The sequence below is a fragment of the Leptopilina heterotoma genome, unplaced genomic scaffold (assembly GCF_015476425.1).
Source record: "Leptopilina heterotoma isolate Lh14 unplaced genomic scaffold, ASM1547642v1 Lhet_89, whole genome shotgun sequence".
NCBI classification, from domain to species: domain Eukaryota; kingdom Metazoa; phylum Arthropoda; class Insecta; order Hymenoptera; family Figitidae; genus Leptopilina; species Leptopilina heterotoma.
This window is the reverse complement of record NW_025111192.1, coordinates 228169-245854: the sequence shown is the minus strand read 5'-3', so window position 1 is coordinate 245854 and position 17686 is coordinate 228169. Positions and strand designations below refer to the sequence as shown.

Sequence of the window (17686 nt, the reverse complement as noted above, 5' to 3'; positions counted from 1 at the left end):
GATCAATTTAATAATTTTTGTATCAATCTAATACTTTTAAATTAATAATAAAAATAAATTTTTTGCTAATATTTAATTTTAAAATATTTAATTCTCAAATTTTGAAATCGATCAAATTAAATTGATTAAAAAAAATTAGAATTAATTTAATCGTTTGCATATAAATTTGATAATTTTAATTTATAATCTCTAATTCTTGAATTGTTGAAAATATCAAATTAATACCAAATAATTGAGTTGATAAGGAAATATGGATCAATTTCATAGTTTCAAATTAATAAGAAAAGTAAATTTATAAATTGTTACTGACCAAATTTCTCAATTTTTAATTTAAAAATTTCTAATTCTTAGTTTTTTTTAAAATATTAAATTTACATCGAAAAAATTAAATTGATGAAAAAAATTTTGTACCAATTTTTGATCGTTTTGGTATAAATTTGATACTTTGAAGTAAATTGTTTTATTTTTACTTCTTTAATTATTAAATTTAAAATTTTAAAATTTGTAACTCCTTAAAGTTTTTAAAATATCGAATTAATATCGAAAGAATTAAATTGATTGAAGAACATCTGGAACAATTTAATAGTTTTAGTATTGATTTGATACTTTGAAATTAATAATAAAAGTAAATTTTTTAATTAATTAACTTTTAATCTATTATTTAAAAGTTTCAACATTGGTGAAGTTGACAATGTTTATAATAAACGATTTAGAAGAAAAAATATTTTTCATTTTAAGGGCATTTGAACCTTGATGACGTTACACTTTGTGCAAAGCATGTGTGACGTCATCAAGGTTCAAATGCCCTTAAATGTTTATATATTCTAGTATAAAAAATGTTTTGCATAATTTGTTGATCAATAAATTGAAAAAGAAAATTTTTTAAACAAAATATTTTATTATTTTTGTCAAGAAAAATATTTTTTTCTTCCAGTTATTGATCATAAACGTTGTGAACATCACCGACGTTAATTTCAAATCTTTAAATTCCTAATTGAATAATATTAGGCCTTTAAATTCAAAATTTAAAAAATTTTCCATTTTTTGGAATTAACAAAAATGTTGAATAGTTGACAAAAAGCAATTTTTACTGCAGGATAGAAAAAGGCGTTAAACTATTAAATAGTCATTGATTCCTTTTTTGAATAAATTCGCTGAAAATAAAATTTTAAATTTGATTAAAATGAAAATAAATATATAAATAAGAAAAGAAAATAAAAAAAATTCATAAAAATTTGCTTTGTAATTTAAAATGATAGCACTGTATATACGCATATAATCCCTATTGCATCGCTGGGAATAAAATATACACGTTTATTATTTTTATAGACCCATGTATGATGCCTTTTTATGGGAGAAGTTGCTTCATTTGAAGCAGGGTCCTTTAGATTTGATCTTTAATGATTTTGAGGGTGAATTTTTTAACGTTTAGCCTTTTTATTCATGATTTGTTAGAATGGGGGAGGATAAGTTGTGGCATGACAGGGGAATTTTTGGGAAATAAATTAAGAATAAAGTGAGTATTAGATGGGCTTTTATTCTCGTTACTATTGTCAAACGTTTTACGGTTCATCGCAAAGTGTAGGCAGTTATAATATAGTTTTCACTTGAATTGCGCATTGGCCGCCTTTTTTCTGAAACGATTATTTCAATGTTATTTATAGTTTATAGTTAATGGACAATAATAAAAAAAGTCGTGGAATTTTTTTTTTTTACTTTAAATAAATTAATTAAATAAAGATAAAAAAAATGGGTACAAATACTCAATTTTTCAACAATAAGAAATTGAGTTGAAAAATTGAAAATTCATTGTTGAAAAATTGAGTATTTGTACAATATTAGATAATTAGGTGCATGATTATAATTGGAAAAATTGGGTGCATAATTCAATAATTAGATACATAATTAATTATGTGATTTAAAAATTCCTTTATTCTGTTTCTTTAAAAGTTTTAGTACTTTCTACTGGCAAAGTTTCAAGATTAAAAAGAAATTTTCCTATATTCGGAACGATAAAGTAATTTAAAAATACGTCTTTAACTAGCGATGGTCATTAGTTGAGATATGATTTTTGTAATTATGAGAATAGTTAATTTTACTGAGGGATTATTTGATACTCGAAGTATGTCGTAAAGTTTGTGACATATGTAAAGCAATTCAAGTTATTTGCATTTAGGATTATACACAGAATGCTTGTAGTAATTATTGTAGTGACCAAACTTTAGTACTTTAAAACGGAATAATATCGTAAGTTATAATTCATGTGTTTATATTATATATATGAATAGATTTTTCAGAAATTCTACACTTATGTGTAATATAAATCTTTATATTTTGTATATTCAATATATTCGCAAATATTTTCTTTTTTCGTAAAAAAAAAAAAAAATGAAAGCTTCGCTTTTATTACTATGTCCTTTGAATTTGCCTTTCTTCCAAAGTAAAAATTTCTTATAATAGAAAACTCTTTGATCACCCGATATACCTGTGAAATGGAGAGAAATCACGAAAGGAGATATTTTCCTTCACTAATTTTAACAACAAAGTTTAGGGAAAAAGAATATATGTTTAGATAATATAGAGAAAAAAAATATTTTAAATGTTTATTACACGAAAAGTTTTTCATAGTAAATAAGTAAGTGAGCTTTCATATTATGTATAATAGAATAGAAAAAAGAAAACTAATTTCCGGTGAAATGGAAAAATAATTTCCTGTGAAATAAAGAAAACAATTTTTGCTAGAATTGGATAAATAATTTTTCTAGTAAATGCGAAATACTTAAAATTGTTTGTAAATTATATTTGATAAAATTGTTCTTGTAATTTCGATTAAGATTCATTTTTATAAATGAATGGATTTATTTTTCACACTGAACTTTTATGAATAGGATTTTAAATTGAAAAAATAGGTCTAAAATTGAATATAAAGTTAATAAGAATATTTAAATTTTAAATATTATTTAAAAGTTATTTAAAATAATTTATTTATTAAATAGTGGATGTTAAATTCAGAAAATAAAATATTTTTTACTGTATAGCATTTATTGAATAAGAAAGTTTCAAATGAAACTTTATTTAAAATTGTTTTTTTTTGAAATATTGCTTTTAACAGATTTGTTGAGAGAAGTATTTGAAATTTACAAAATAAAAAATTTATATGAAAGAGCAAAATCGGCATAAAATGGTTAAAGCACTTTTAGTTAAATTTCGCTGTAAAAATTTTTTGTGCGAGCTTTCATAAGAATCATAATATAATCATAATTTTACTTTACTTTCATCAAAAAAAGTCTTATTAAAAATTTATAGAAGTGAAAAAAATATTTGTTTTTTTTTCATTTTGTATCCGAATTTTGTTGTTTTAAAATCAGGAAAAATTAATACAAATTTATTCCTAAAGTAAATAAAATAATAAAATAAGTAAGAAATCCCGTTAAATAAATGAAGTTAAATAAAAATGAAATAAATAAAATTAATAAATAGAATTAATAAAAAATTATTAATACAGGTTAGTAATTCTTTTTTTTGTTTTCATTTTTGAAAATTATCGTTTCGCAAAAATGAAAGTATTCAAAATTTATTTTGTAAGCTTCCAATTTGGGTTAAAAAATGTAAACCTGTAATTGAAGGCCGTTTTTATAGCTGCACGTTATAATCTAGTTTAAAATTTAATTTCGTGTAAAAAGTATAAAAATTATACTACTCTTTAAAAACATTGAATTTTATTATGATTTGTTAAGAATTTTGATTTATTTTTTTGTTTGTTTTATGAGAAACATAATGATGTGAAAATACTGAAAATATAATTTTTAATTTATACGCGAAATCAAAATGTGAAAATATAAATTATGTAATTAAATTAATAAATTCAATATTATTCTTAAATTTTTGTTTTCTACATTTTGTTTGAAAATAATATTTTTTATCATTTGAAATTAAATTATAAATTTATGAATATTATTAAAAAAAAATTTATATTTTTACATTATCAAATATTTACATCATTCCCGCAAAATAATTTTATTGTGGAAAAGTAATTTTCGCTATAAATTTTTAATGAACATATTTTCAAAAATCAATCTCAATTTACAAAATTAATTTTTAGTATATAGTGCATGTCACGCGAAAATGTTGAATCAAAATTATTGCGTTCGCAAATAGTTCAAATCAGGATTAGGTTAAATAAAAATTGGGTGAAATGAGGAAAAGGTTAAATAAAAAATAGGTCATATTACGATTAGGTCTAGTGAAAATTAGGTCAACTAAGGATTAGGTCAAATAAAAATTGTATCGATTTGAGATTAGGTCAAATAAAAAATGGGTCAAATAAGGATTAGGTAAAATAAAGAGAAGGTAAAAAAAATTCCAATATTATTAATAATAATACTAATAATCTAACAATAATTATAATAATACTAAAATAATATAATAATTAATAATGATTAGGTGAAATAAGAATTGAGTCAATTAAGGATTTTATTAAATAAAAATAGGTCAAAAGTAAGAATTACGTAAAATAAAAAGTGGGTCCAGTATGAATTAGATGAATGAATTAAATTAATAATAATAGTAATTAATATTAATAATATAAAATAAAATATAAAAATAATATAGGTAAATTAAAATAAAGAAAATAAAAATAATTAACAACATTAATATAAGAATAGAATTAAATAACGATTCGAATATATAGAAATTAGAGAAAATAGTAATTAGGCCAAATAAAAATCATGTTACACAGTAATTAAGCCAACTTATAATTATATTTCAGGACATCTATACTTTAGAAGGGAAAATTATACTCTAGAAATTATGTTACATTCAAATTAGTATTAAATATAAATTTTCTATTATAATTATAGAAGAATTAGATTCGATCGAGATAACACTAAAAGAACTAGTTTAGATAAAAATCACACTAATGAAAAATTGTATGCAGAATATTTTTTTTTCTTTTCGAATATTGAATTAAATTTTTGAAAAATTAGTCAAAGCAGATGAAATACTTTCTGTTGATTTAATATTTTTTTCGACCTTTTACAACATTTTGAGAGAAATTTTGAAATATTATAATTTAAAATTTTAACAAACGACAATAATCTTCTTTGTAAATGGAGTTAAATTTTTAAATCTGTTGTTTTATTGCAAAATTCGTGTTTGTTTGTCAATTGTGGAAATATTTGCTTTTTATAGAATTATTGCACATTTCGGTCGTAATTGGGAAAATCGTTGGATTAATTTTTTTTTAATATAGATTTTGAGTTTACTTCAATAAATTTTTAAAATTATTTTTTATTGAGTAGCTTTTCAAAGTAATTTTTTATTAGGTATTCTTTAAGTAATTTTTATTGTATAGCTTTTTTTAAGCCATTTTTTATTAGATATTTTCTCTAGTAATTTTTATAATTTTTTTTAAGCATTATAGGTATTCTTTTAGTAATTTTTATTAAATTATTTTTTAGTTACTCCTATTAAGTAATTTTTTATTATTAGATGACATTTTTATTAATATTTTTAGTATTTTAGTTTTATTATTATTTTATTATTAGTTTTATGTTTTTATTAAATTTCTTTAGTAATTTTTTTTATTAGGTATTTGTTCAACTCAACATTTTTCTTAATTTTTATTAGGTAGTTTTTGAAAGTAATTTCTAATTTGATATTACATAGTTTAGGTTATTTTTATTAGATATTCAATTAGTAATTTTTATTTTGTAGTTTCTTCAAATATATTATTGTTATCTTTATTATGCGATTTAAGTTATTAAGAGATTTTTTTTAGTAATTTCTAGTAGGTAGTTTTTTACTTACTTTTTATTAAGTATTTTTTAAAGATATTTTTTAGTAATTTTTTATTAGAAATTCATTTAGGAACTTATTTTTGAATAAATAAATAAATAAATAAATAATAATTTTTATTTTGTAGTTTCTTAAAGGTTAAAGTAATTTTTATTGAATAGTTTTTTAACGTTTTTTTAATAGGTTTTGTTTTAGTAATTTTTGTTAGCTAATTTTGTAAAGAAATTTTTTATTATTATATTAGTTAACAAATTTTATTCTTATTATTGTTGAATTTAAGATATTATTAAAAATTTTCTTTTGTAATTTTCGATTAGTTATTTTTTAGGTAGGTGCTTTTTATTATGTAGTTTTTATGATATTTTACTTAGTAATATTTTATTAGGTATTCATTTTAATTTTTATTTTAGGAATTTATATTATAGTTTCTTAAAATAATTTTTGTTAAATAGTTTTTTTTAAGTTTTTTTTAATAGGTATTTTGTTTTAGCAATTTTTATTGGATGATTCTTTAGTTACTTTTTATTAAGTAGCTTTTTAAGATATTTTTTAGTAATTTTAATATTTTTTATTAGGTAATAAGTATTCTTTTAGTAATTTTTATTAAATTATTTTTCAGTTACTTCTTATTAGGTAGTTTTTTAATGTAATTTTTTATTATTGGATCAAATTTTCATTATTATTATTTTTAGTACTTTAGTAGTTTTTTTAGTAGATTTATGTTATTATTTAATTTTTTTAGTAATTTCTTTATTAGGTAGTTTCTTAATGTAATTTTTTGTCATTAAGATAAAAATTTGTATTCTTATTATTATTTATTTATTTACAATGTCCCCGCGGTCAAAAGGCCGAGGGGTCTTAAACTTAAATTATAAAAAAAATAATTAAAATAATTAATGTAGGTAGATATTTTTCGTGTTTTGTTTTAGTCATTTTTATTTGGTAGTTTTTTAATGTAGTTTATTATTATCAGATGAAAATTTTTCTTGTTATTATTATTAGATTTAAATTATTATTATTAGAAATTTTTTATTACATGATTTTTTCAGTAATTTTTGTTAGGTAGTTTTTTTTAGTAATTTTTATTAGATAGTCTTTTAGTAATTTTTTGTTAGGTAGTTTTTTTTTAGTAATTTTTGTTAGGTAGTCTTTTAGTAACTTTTGTTAGGTAGTCTTTTAGTAATTTTTGTTAGCTAGTTTTTCAAAGTAATTTCTTATTATTAGGGAAAATTATTATTTTTATTATTGTTATTATTAATATTATTATTACTATTGTTATTATTATTGTTATTATTATTATATTTGACTTATTTCCAGATATTTTCTTTAGTAATTTTTTACGAGGTGGCTTTTTAGTTACATTTTTGTAGGAAGATATTTTTGGTTTTAATTAACTGCTAGTATATAAGGAAGTTATGCAAAATTCGTTTTAGGTGAATATTATATATATATTTAGAGAGGTGGAAAATGAAGAATAGAGAATGAATGAAGAAAGTGAAAATTGTTGAAATTCTTGCCGGTAAATTTATATATAATTTAGAAGTTCGGCCTTGAAATTAAGTTTCACGAGATAAGAAGGTCAAGTGCAAATTAGGTTGTTATTTTGTGAGGGTCTTGCTTGCTTAGTGACATGATGTAATAAAACAGAGAGAGAGCCCGAAATTCTATGGACCAGGAGAATCTTCAGCACTGGAAGCTCTGAGAGTAAACCCCCACTATATCCACCCACATCCCCTCTTCTCTCGCTCTAATGTTTTCCACCCCTCATGCAGCGCAAAGGGCTGAACCGGTCAGTGTATTTTCACGACGGAATCAGCGTCGAGCTCAAACCCGTTTAACGTACCGTCCAAACGTTTATGACGTTTTCGAAATTACAGTTTACGCTCGGTAAGTGCGCGGCGCGACGATGTTGTTACACGCAAGTCGAGCGAATACTGATTCTCGCAATTAATTGCAGTATGATGCGTTTGTAATTATCCGCTTCTGAACTGTGTTTAATCACTTTCAGTGATCCATTTATTTACAGTTTCAACTTCGTGTTGTTAGCAACCGGGTTTTAAAAAAAAGAAAGAAAGAAAAAAAAAACAAAAACAAAGTTCTCCCTTGTGACTTTTCTTCTTCGTCTTGTTTTTTTTTCTTGTTTCTTCTTCTTCGTCTTGTACTTTTTTTCCTATTATACCAACTGTGCCAGGTGATTAAAGAGTTCTTGTTTTTTTTTGTCAAAGATTTTTTGTTTTTTTTTCGCCCACCCTCCTTTCTGTGCTCGCGGGGGGATAAAAGAAAAAGTTGGACTGTTGGGAAAAGACAAAGAAAAACAAGTGTATATAGTTTATTTGAGAAAATCGTGGTATACAATAATTTGAGTGGGACACAAAGAAAATGGATTTACGCTTTTTGGAGGAAATGAGAAAAAGAGAGGAGAGAGAAAGAGAGAGGCTGTTTATTGTCTATTAGTTGAATTTTCTAAAAAAAAGGAGGTATTGTAGTTAGAAAAAATATTTTCTGTTACACGAAATTGTGTTTATGAAAAGTTATTTTTATTCATTTATTCCCGAAAGTTCCTTTTATGGAAAGTTAAAAAATTTTGCTTTAAATCTTTGCTTCTTGAATGCAGCAAATATTTGGAAGAAAAGAGAGAATTTTGTTTTTTAGATCAGAGAACATTTTCTAATATATATCTTCTCACGATATTATGAATGTCTAATTTTCCGGACGAGAATTCATTTTATTGAAAAGTTGTATATAGGGTTTAGATTGCATTTCTAGGGAGACAGAGGTTTCTAATATCTCGAAATGACGAGAATTGTTGGCATTTTTATATAGTTAAATATCTGCTATTCGTTTTATGAATCTCTGGATTTTTCTTCACTTTTAATATCGATATATTAATATTATAATTATTTATTCTCTTTTTTTTAAAAAAAGTCATGATATTAAAAATATACATATATTTATCTGGAGCATAAAGAATCATATTAAAATTATTGTGGCATAAAACATATTTCTTAATTTATTCCATATTTTTATCACTGTATCGATAGTAGAAAAAATGAATAATTTATTTAAAATATATTTTTCTAAGGATAAAAGACAAAAATCGAATCAGAAGTGTTGCTTTGCAACACATTTGATTCGATTTTTGTCTTTTTGATATCCTTCGAAAAACTGGGATCATATTAAAAAATGAGAATGTAATACACTATTAAAAATAGTTTTTTCCCTAAATTTTGTAGTTAGTTTTGTTTACGGATTCTATTTTTATAATTAGATGATAGTTTCCTTTCTTTTTTGTCAATGAAATTTATTGCAGTTTTGTTAAAATGGGTTAAAATTACTTTCTTTTGCATGAAAAAAATTACTGGATGAAAAATTGTCATGAAAGGTTGGTGGAAAAAAAAAGTATGGTCGTTATTTTACTTTCAACTCTGTGAAGCTGGGTAGTGTAACCTAACACTGTATATAACTGGGTTGTCAGATTTTGTTTACCCCAAAAAAACAGTGAGTTAAACCCATTTATTTTTTGTTTTTTTTTTTATTTACAAGCATGTTCAGGTGAAAATATGTGTTTTTGCTGTCTTTACGTCGAGATTTCAAAAATGAGCAATCATTTGACATTTTTTTTTCATCTATTATAGAATCTCTTTTATATTTACTGCAAATATTTTTGTACTAATACAAAATTTTTTTTGACAATAACAAAATATTTTGTTCTGCTGCAAATAATTTTGTTCTATTACAAGAAATTTTTGTACTGCAACAAGAATTTTTGTTCTATTACAAATTATTTTTTTATTATTGCACATTATTTTGTTTTACTACAATAGAAATTTGTACTACTACAAGAATTTTTGTTCTACTACAAATTGTTTTGTATTAATGCACATAATTTTGTTCTACTACAAAAAATTTTGTACTGCCACAAATAATTTTGTAATATTCCAAATAGTTTTGTTCTACTGCAGATTATTTTTTATCTCTTTTATATTTACTGCAAATAATTTTGTTCCAATATCAATAATTTTGTATTATTGCAATAATAAGCTTGTTTTACTACAAATAATTTTCTTCCACTGCAAATTATTTTGTATTATTGAAAATAATTTTATTGAAGTACAATAGAAATTTTGTACTACCACATGGATTTTTGTTCTACTACAAATCGTTTTGTATCATTGCACATAATTTTGTTCTACTACAAAAAATTTTGTACTACCACAAATACTTTTGTAATATTCCAAATAATTTTGTTCTATTACAAATTGTTTTTTATTATTGTACATAATTTTGTTCTAGTACAAGAAATTTTGTACTACTACAAGAATTTTTGTTCTACTGAAGATTATTTTGTGTTATTGCAAATAATTTTGTTCTACTACAAATCATTTTGAATTATTGCAAATAATTAACTAATTTTGTTCTATTGCAAGTAATTTTGTACTATTGTACAAATAATTTTTTTCTGGTACTACAAATAATTCTGTGTTATTACAAATAATTTTGTACTGTTGTAAGTAGTTTTGTACTGATACAAATAATTTTGTAATTTTACAAGTAATTTTGCACTGATACAAATAATTTTTTATTATTGCAAATAATTCTGTACTACTACAAATAATGTAGTACTCTCTAAATTTTAATTAGTGGAAATTTAGCCACTAATTCACAATAGTAACAATTTTTACTAATTTTTAGTCATCTTTCACTAAAGCTTCAGTAAAAAATACTATAAATACTGAACTATACTAAAATACTAGAATTAAAAAACTGAAAGATTTGCAATCTTGTTTAAAATTATAGTATTTTATATTTTTATATTTTACTAAAAATTAATGAATATTCCTACCAATTTTTAATTAGTTGTTCAATTTTTACTAATTTGGATTTAGAGAGTACTATTAAAAAAAATATTTGTACTACTTACAAAATTATCGTCGTTTTAACTGAATTAGTGAACGATTTTTTTTTTATTCTAAATTAATTTAATTCTATTTAATTTAACTGTTCTAAAAATATTTTTGTACTACTTACAAAATTATAGTAGTTTTCAAAAAATTAGTGACTGAGTTTTTTAAAAAATAGTAAAATACTCATTTTTTACTAATATTAGTGAATATTTTTACTAATTTGAATTAGTGGCTTAATTTACATTATTTCAGTTTTAGTAAGTTGGACTACAAAAAATGTTATACTACTCTCTAGAATTAGTACAAAAATGTTTACTAATTTAAATTAATTACTGACGTTTTGCTTTTGAATTAGTAAATTTTATTAATAAATTAATAGAAATTACTATTTATCAGTAAAATTTACTAATTCAAAGGCGAAAAGTTCAAATCTGTTCAAAAAGTTCAAATTCATATCAAAAAGTCACTAGAGCAAATTAGAAAATATTTTTAGATTCAAATTTAGAGGGACACTTTGACAAGTTTACAATATTACAGTAGTTTTAACTGAACCATTACCTCAAGTTTTTTTATTTTAAATTAATTAGTTTTTTGCCACAAATTAATACAAATTAATTTTAGCGAAAAATGTTTATTAAACGACAAAAATCTTGAAGAACATTTTTAATTAACTATTTTACAAATACTTTTAAAAATACTTTTAAAAATACTTTAAAAAAACTGAATATTTTAAAAATCAATAAGATAGAATGTAAGGGTTTTAAAAGGGGAATATTATGATTGTTTAATAATATACGTTTAAACATAAAAACCGTTTTATAATATGAGCTTTCTAAAAAATATTACGACAGTACTTGTTCCTTGAAAGCTTTATGTCATAAAAAGTCGTATGTAAAACTTTTTTTTTATTTTATTTTTCTGAATTTAAAAGCTTTTTTTTACAAGTTAAATGCGAATATTATTCGTTATTTCCAAACAATTAATGTGCTATTACGGTTATTTTCTCTCTCTCAAAAAAAAAGAATAAGTTTCAAAGTCATTTGAAATTTATAATTGAGCAATTAAAACAAACACAGGCTTTTAAGCAATTTCAAAATGCCCGGAGAGATGTCAAAAGAGCGTTATGGAGTTGTTACACACATATATGTTTACTAAAAATTATTATGGGTTGTAATGTTTTAAAAAAAATTTTTTTAAACTTTTTTTTTAATATAAAAATGTACTTGGAAGAAAAATTAATGGATATTAATAATGGTTTTCATAAATCAGAAACTCCATAAGATATATATCGATGTATATATATAGAGTATATATATGAAAGTGCTGATAAAGGTTCGTGGAAATTAAAAACTAAAAGGCACTGATAGAGTATTTTTTATTACGGGTTCTAATTTTTTTCTTTATCTTTTTTTTTGAAGATAACTTTGGAAACTTTAGTAATTTGAATTTAACTATGAAGCTAACCAATAAACTTCCCTACTCCATCGACTCAGATGTGATTATCTTAACGCATAAAGTCTATTAAAGTTGTTAACACGCTGCTAATATCTCCACGGTTAATGAATGTAATTATTATTTCAGTTTAAAAATCGAGATTAATAAGTTATTTTTGCAAAATTTCGTATCTTAAGTTATTGAACGTTCTAATGAAGGAAATTTTTTTATTTCTTCTTTGTGTTTTACTTAATAATTAGCTTTAGGGATAAAACAATAAATTGGGAATTGTTAAATGTTTCAGTTACATTTTTTCCTCCTATTTTTTTATTTTTGCTTTCTAGTTTATTCCTCATTCTATTTTTGTTGTTTTTGTTTTCTATTGTTATTCTATTTTTAATATTTTTGGTTTCTATCATTTTCTATTTTCATTTTCCATTTTTTCTTTCCATTATTTTTGAACTTTTGTTTTCTATTTTCTATATTTTTTCTTTCTCGTTTTTTTCTATTTTTTAATTATTGCTTTCTATTGTTTTTCTACTTTTGTTGTCTATTTTTTTCCATTTATTAACTTTCAATTGTTTTCCTATTTTTGTTTTTTACTTTTTTCCTATTTTATTTAATTTTTGCCTTCTTTTGTTTCTCAATTTTTGTTTTCTATTTTATTTTTTAATTTTTGCTTTATATTGTTTTTCTATTTTTTTTCTTATTTGTTTCTATTTTCTTCTATTCTTGTTTTCTATTGTTTTTCAATTTTTGCTTTCTTTTGTATTTCTATTTTTGTTTTCTAATATTCTCTTTTATTTTTGTTCTCTATTTTTTCTATTCTTTGCTTCTATTTTCTTCTATTATTTTCCAATTTTCGTTTTCTATTCTTTTTCAATTTTTGTTATCTATTGTTTTTCATTTATTGTTTTCTATTTTACAATTTTTGCTTACTATTGTTTATCTATTTTTGTTCTCTATTTTTTCTATTCTTTGTATTTCTATGTATTTTTTCTATTGTTTTTCAATTTTTGTTTTTTGATTTTTTCTATTTTCATTTTCAATTTTTTTATTTTCTATTGTTTTTCTATTTTTTAATTTTTTCATTCTATTTTTGCTTTCTATTTTGTTCAATTTTTGTTCCATATTTTTGCTTTCTGTTGTTTTTAAAATTTTTTTTCGATTTTTAATTTTCGTTTTATATTGTTTTTCTATTTTCTTATATTCTTATTTTGTATTGTTTTTCTATTTTTTAATTTTTTCTTTCTATTTTCTCTATTTATGTTCCATATTTCTGCTTCTTGTTGTTTTTCGAATTTTTTTTCAATTTTTAATTTTTGTTTCCAATTGTTTTACAATTTTTTTTTCTATTTTACAATTTTTGCTTTCTATTGTTTTTCTATTTTTCCTTTGTACTATTTTCTTCTAATTTTGAACTCTATTTTTTCTATATTTTTTTCTTTTTTTCTATTTTTAATTTTTGTTTTCTCTTTTTCAATTTTTGCTTTCTATTGTTTTTCTACTGTTTTTCTATTTTTGTTTTCTACTATTCTCTTTTATTTTTTTTCTCTATTTTTCTATTCTTTTTCATTTTTTATTTTCCATCTTTATTCTCTTTTTTTACTCTCTATTGTTTTTCAATTTTTGTTCTCTATTTTTTCAATTATTGGTTTCTATGTATTTTTTCTATTTTTTCTATTATTTTTCAATTTTTGTTTTCTATTTTTTTCTATTTTTATTTTCTATTGTTTTTCTATCTTATAATTATTTCTTTCTATTTTCTCTATTTTGTTCTATTTTTGTTCCATATTTTTGCTTTATGTTGAATTTCAAATTTTTTTCGATTTTTTATTTTTTATTGTTTTTCTATTTTTGTTTTCTATTGTTTTTTAATTTTTGTTCTCTATTTTATACAATTTTTGCTTTCTATTGTTTTTCTATTTTTGCTTTCTACTATTTTCTTCTATTTTTGTTCTCTATTTTTTCTAATCTTTGTTTCTATGTATTTTTTCTTTTTTTCTATTTTTAATTTTTGTTTTAATTTTTTTTCTATTTTTGCTTTCCTATGTTTTTCAATTTTTGATTCTCTTTTTTAGATTTTCTATCAATAATTTGGAAAAATATTTATATTGAAAAAAAAATTGCACTCATTTGAACGTTCATAATATCTGGATCAGAAAATTTTCACATTATCTGTGTACCACTATTGTTTGAATACGAAAAAAATTATTCCTGAACAGGAAGAAAAAAAAAATAATAATAATAATTTTGTTTGATGAAAAAAATTATAAAGAAGAATAAATTAATTTTTCTCTCCTGAAAATTTATTTACTTTTATAGTAGTTTTTAATTAATGCTTTTAAAACTCTATTGTTTTGGTTTTGGTCTTCATTTGCAATTACTTCTGTTTTTTGTTGAGTTTTTCTATACATTTTTTCAAATGAAATTATCATCTCTGAAAAATTTTCTTCTGTTTGAAAATTCTCAAGCGTATTTTACAATGGAAGTAATTTATTTACGATAATGCTCTATCGAAATATAATTTTTCATTTTTCTTGTCAGGTTTTCTAGATAGAGATTTTTTGGCTGGTTTTTAGTTTTACAACTAGGGCAAACTGGAAAAGTAGTTTAAATTTTATTTTTCAAATTGTAATTTATAATTGTTTTGTTTATTATTTATTTATTTGTTTATTATTGTAACTATAGGTAAATTTAACTAAAATTGTTTGTTAAGAATCGAATTTTTTTCAAAGTATTTATTTGATTTAATACTTTTTTTTGCAAAAAAATTGTTTTGGTGAAAAAATTCATTGTATAATTGCGTTGGGTATTTCTTTTTTTATTTTTTGACACGTAAAGCAGTGTTTTTTATCGTTTTGGACGAACCTCAACGAGATTTGGATAATATTTTCACGGATTTCCTGTGTCGTGTTTGTGGTTTTCTTCGAAACAGGAAATTTTATTGCAAAACTAAGATCAATATTATCGATAGGGAGGAAGCTTTGTTTTTTATGACTTGACTTTTTCGTACATCAATTCACTGAGCACCTCATTAAACTCACTCTCTCGACGTTGAGATTTTTGAGAAACGAGTAGTTTACTGTCGTATGCAATGTACTTTCAACTGTGTCAGATTTTCTTTTCACCATGTGCAAAATTCCTTTTAAAATAATCTCTACGAATTTCCATATTCTCCTGTATATATTCCTCGTATACTAAACTCTTGAAATTTTTTTTTTTTTTTGTGTAAAAAAATGTTTTTTTCTCATTCATAAAAATGTTAATGATCAAAATTTATAAAAATATTACTAAAAAAAAAAAGAAAGAAAATATCAAATTATAAATATTTCTTTTTTGTTTAGAATTTTCTTTTAAATTTCCCGATTAAAATGGAAATTGGAAAAAAATCTTTTTTGTGGAAAAAAATTCTTTTGTATAATGAGATTGAGAAAAAAATGACGATAGTATCTTTTTTTTTTGATGGTATATTATAAATTAGTAGTGAATTCATTTTTGCTTGATCGTCAAATGTTTGAAAAAAGAGGGAAAAAAAATTGTACATATAATTAATTCTTGGCGGATAAGAGAACGGTAGACTTGAAATTTAACGTCAGATTCAATCCCAAAAGTAGAGCAGCACTTTTACTTGAATCGTTTTACATTCACTAGCATCAAAGAAGACTTGGAGCTTCGTTAATTTTGTCTCTTGAGGCACGATAATCATAACCTATAAGATGTAAATTCTTTCACACTCTTGACTTAAAGTTACCCTTATCTCATGAGATTTGCCACCCCTTAATGAACTGATCAAATTAAATGAAATCAATAATTCGCCATCAGGACTTGCGGAAAAAATATCCTCCTTGTAAAATGTAGTGCTCAGGTACTTCGAAAATTTTCCTTCATTGTTTCGACTTGTTGTCTTCTATTTGTCTTCTTTATTGCTGATTATTTATTGTCTTTCACATTATTCATAATTATTTATTCATTATTTATTATAATAAAAATTATTATTATTATTATTACCATTTTTATTATTATAATTATTATAATTAATATCATTATTACATACTATTTATTGTAATCATTATATTAATAATTTATTTACGGTTGATTATTTACTGCTTTTTATATAATTATTTATTTATATTTATTAATTTTTCATTTTTTTATTTACCATATTTATTATTTACTTTTTGTTAAAACCGTTTTTAATTACTCTGTAATAAAAAAATTTTATTTAGCATTCAGGGCTTTTTTTATTATAAAATATCACATTTATTGGTCGTTAATTATTTATTTAGTTAAAATTTATTTAATGTTTTTTCAATAATATTTATTTATTATTTTTTTTTAGTAATATTTACTGTCTTCATTATTTAATATTTTTTCTTTATTTTCATCATTTCAATTCAATTATTATTTTCTAGAATGTTTAACTAAAATTCTTTTTTAAATCAATTATTTAAGAACAAAAATTAGTTTAATTAATTAAATGTTCTTAAAATTGGATTTTTCAATTTTCATGAAGAATTTTATTAACAAATTTTTGAATAATTAAATTCTTTTGGTGAATTTTAATAAAATTTTTAAGAATAATTCCATTTTTCGAGGAATCTGATTAAAATTGTATTAAACATAATTGAAATTCTGCGCCAAGTTATATTGTTTATGAAAATAATTGAATTCTTAAAGTGAATTTTATTATTTATGAAAATAATTGAATCCCTGTAAAAATATTATTTATGAAAATCGTTGAATTATTGCGAAGAAATTTATAAAAAAATTTGTAAATAATTCAATTTCTGTTACATTTTTATTATTTATGAAAATAATAAAATGTTTGTATAGAATTTTATTAAAAAATTTTTTTAATTGAATTTTTGTCGAATATTTTGTTAAACTGGTAGAAATCATATTTATCATTGAATTGAGGAAAATTTATGAAAATAATTGAAATTTTTGACAAGAATTTAAAAAAAATGTTTGAAAATAATTGAATTTTGGAAAAGAATTTTATTATTTATAAAGATAATTGAAATATTGACGAGATTTTTTAAAAAATTTTTTACCATAATTTAATTTTTGCGAAGAATTTTATTCTTTTTGAAAATAATTGAATTTTTGCAAAATTTCTATTATTCAGAAGAAACATTGTCAAATAAATGTTACTAAGCGATATCCTGGGTGAAAATATTGTTTTCGGCGAAACACTCAGTTTGTAAAAATTTTTTAATAATGATGTTAGAAGTTCTTACTTTGTCAGAGACTCAAAAATATTAGTAGTATGTGTCGTGGATTATTTTATATTATAGTTTGTTTTATTTGGTGTAATAGACGGAATTGTCTCAATAAAGGAATAATATTATAATATATAAATGTTACTAAATAAATATTATTCAATAAATATCACTTAATATTTATTATATAAATAATATTAAGGGAGGAAAGAGAAAATCTTGCAAAAGTTTTGAATACAAAGGGAAATGTATTGAGATAGTAGACGAATATGATATTTATTAAATAATATTTATTTAATACTTATTTAGAAATATTTATTAAATAAT

At 21.6% G+C, this 17686-nt stretch overlaps 1 protein-coding gene across 5 annotated transcripts in view; it reads left to right on the top strand.

Annotated features, from left to right (window-relative positions):
- The window catches only part of LOC122511650 (zwei Ig domain protein zig-8-like), a 198661-nt gene that overhangs the window by 23257 nt on the left and 157718 nt on the right, over positions 1-17686 (top strand). Inside the window, exon 1 of one of the 5 annotated variants that reach the window (XM_043627032.1) lies at positions 7608-7987. The exons of the other annotated variants lie outside the window; for them this stretch is intronic. The gene's annotated coding sequence lies outside the window, so the exon portion shown is untranslated. Of the gene's footprint in view, positions 1-7607; positions 7988-17686 lie in introns of those variants that run through there. 5 annotated transcript variants of the gene reach the window in all.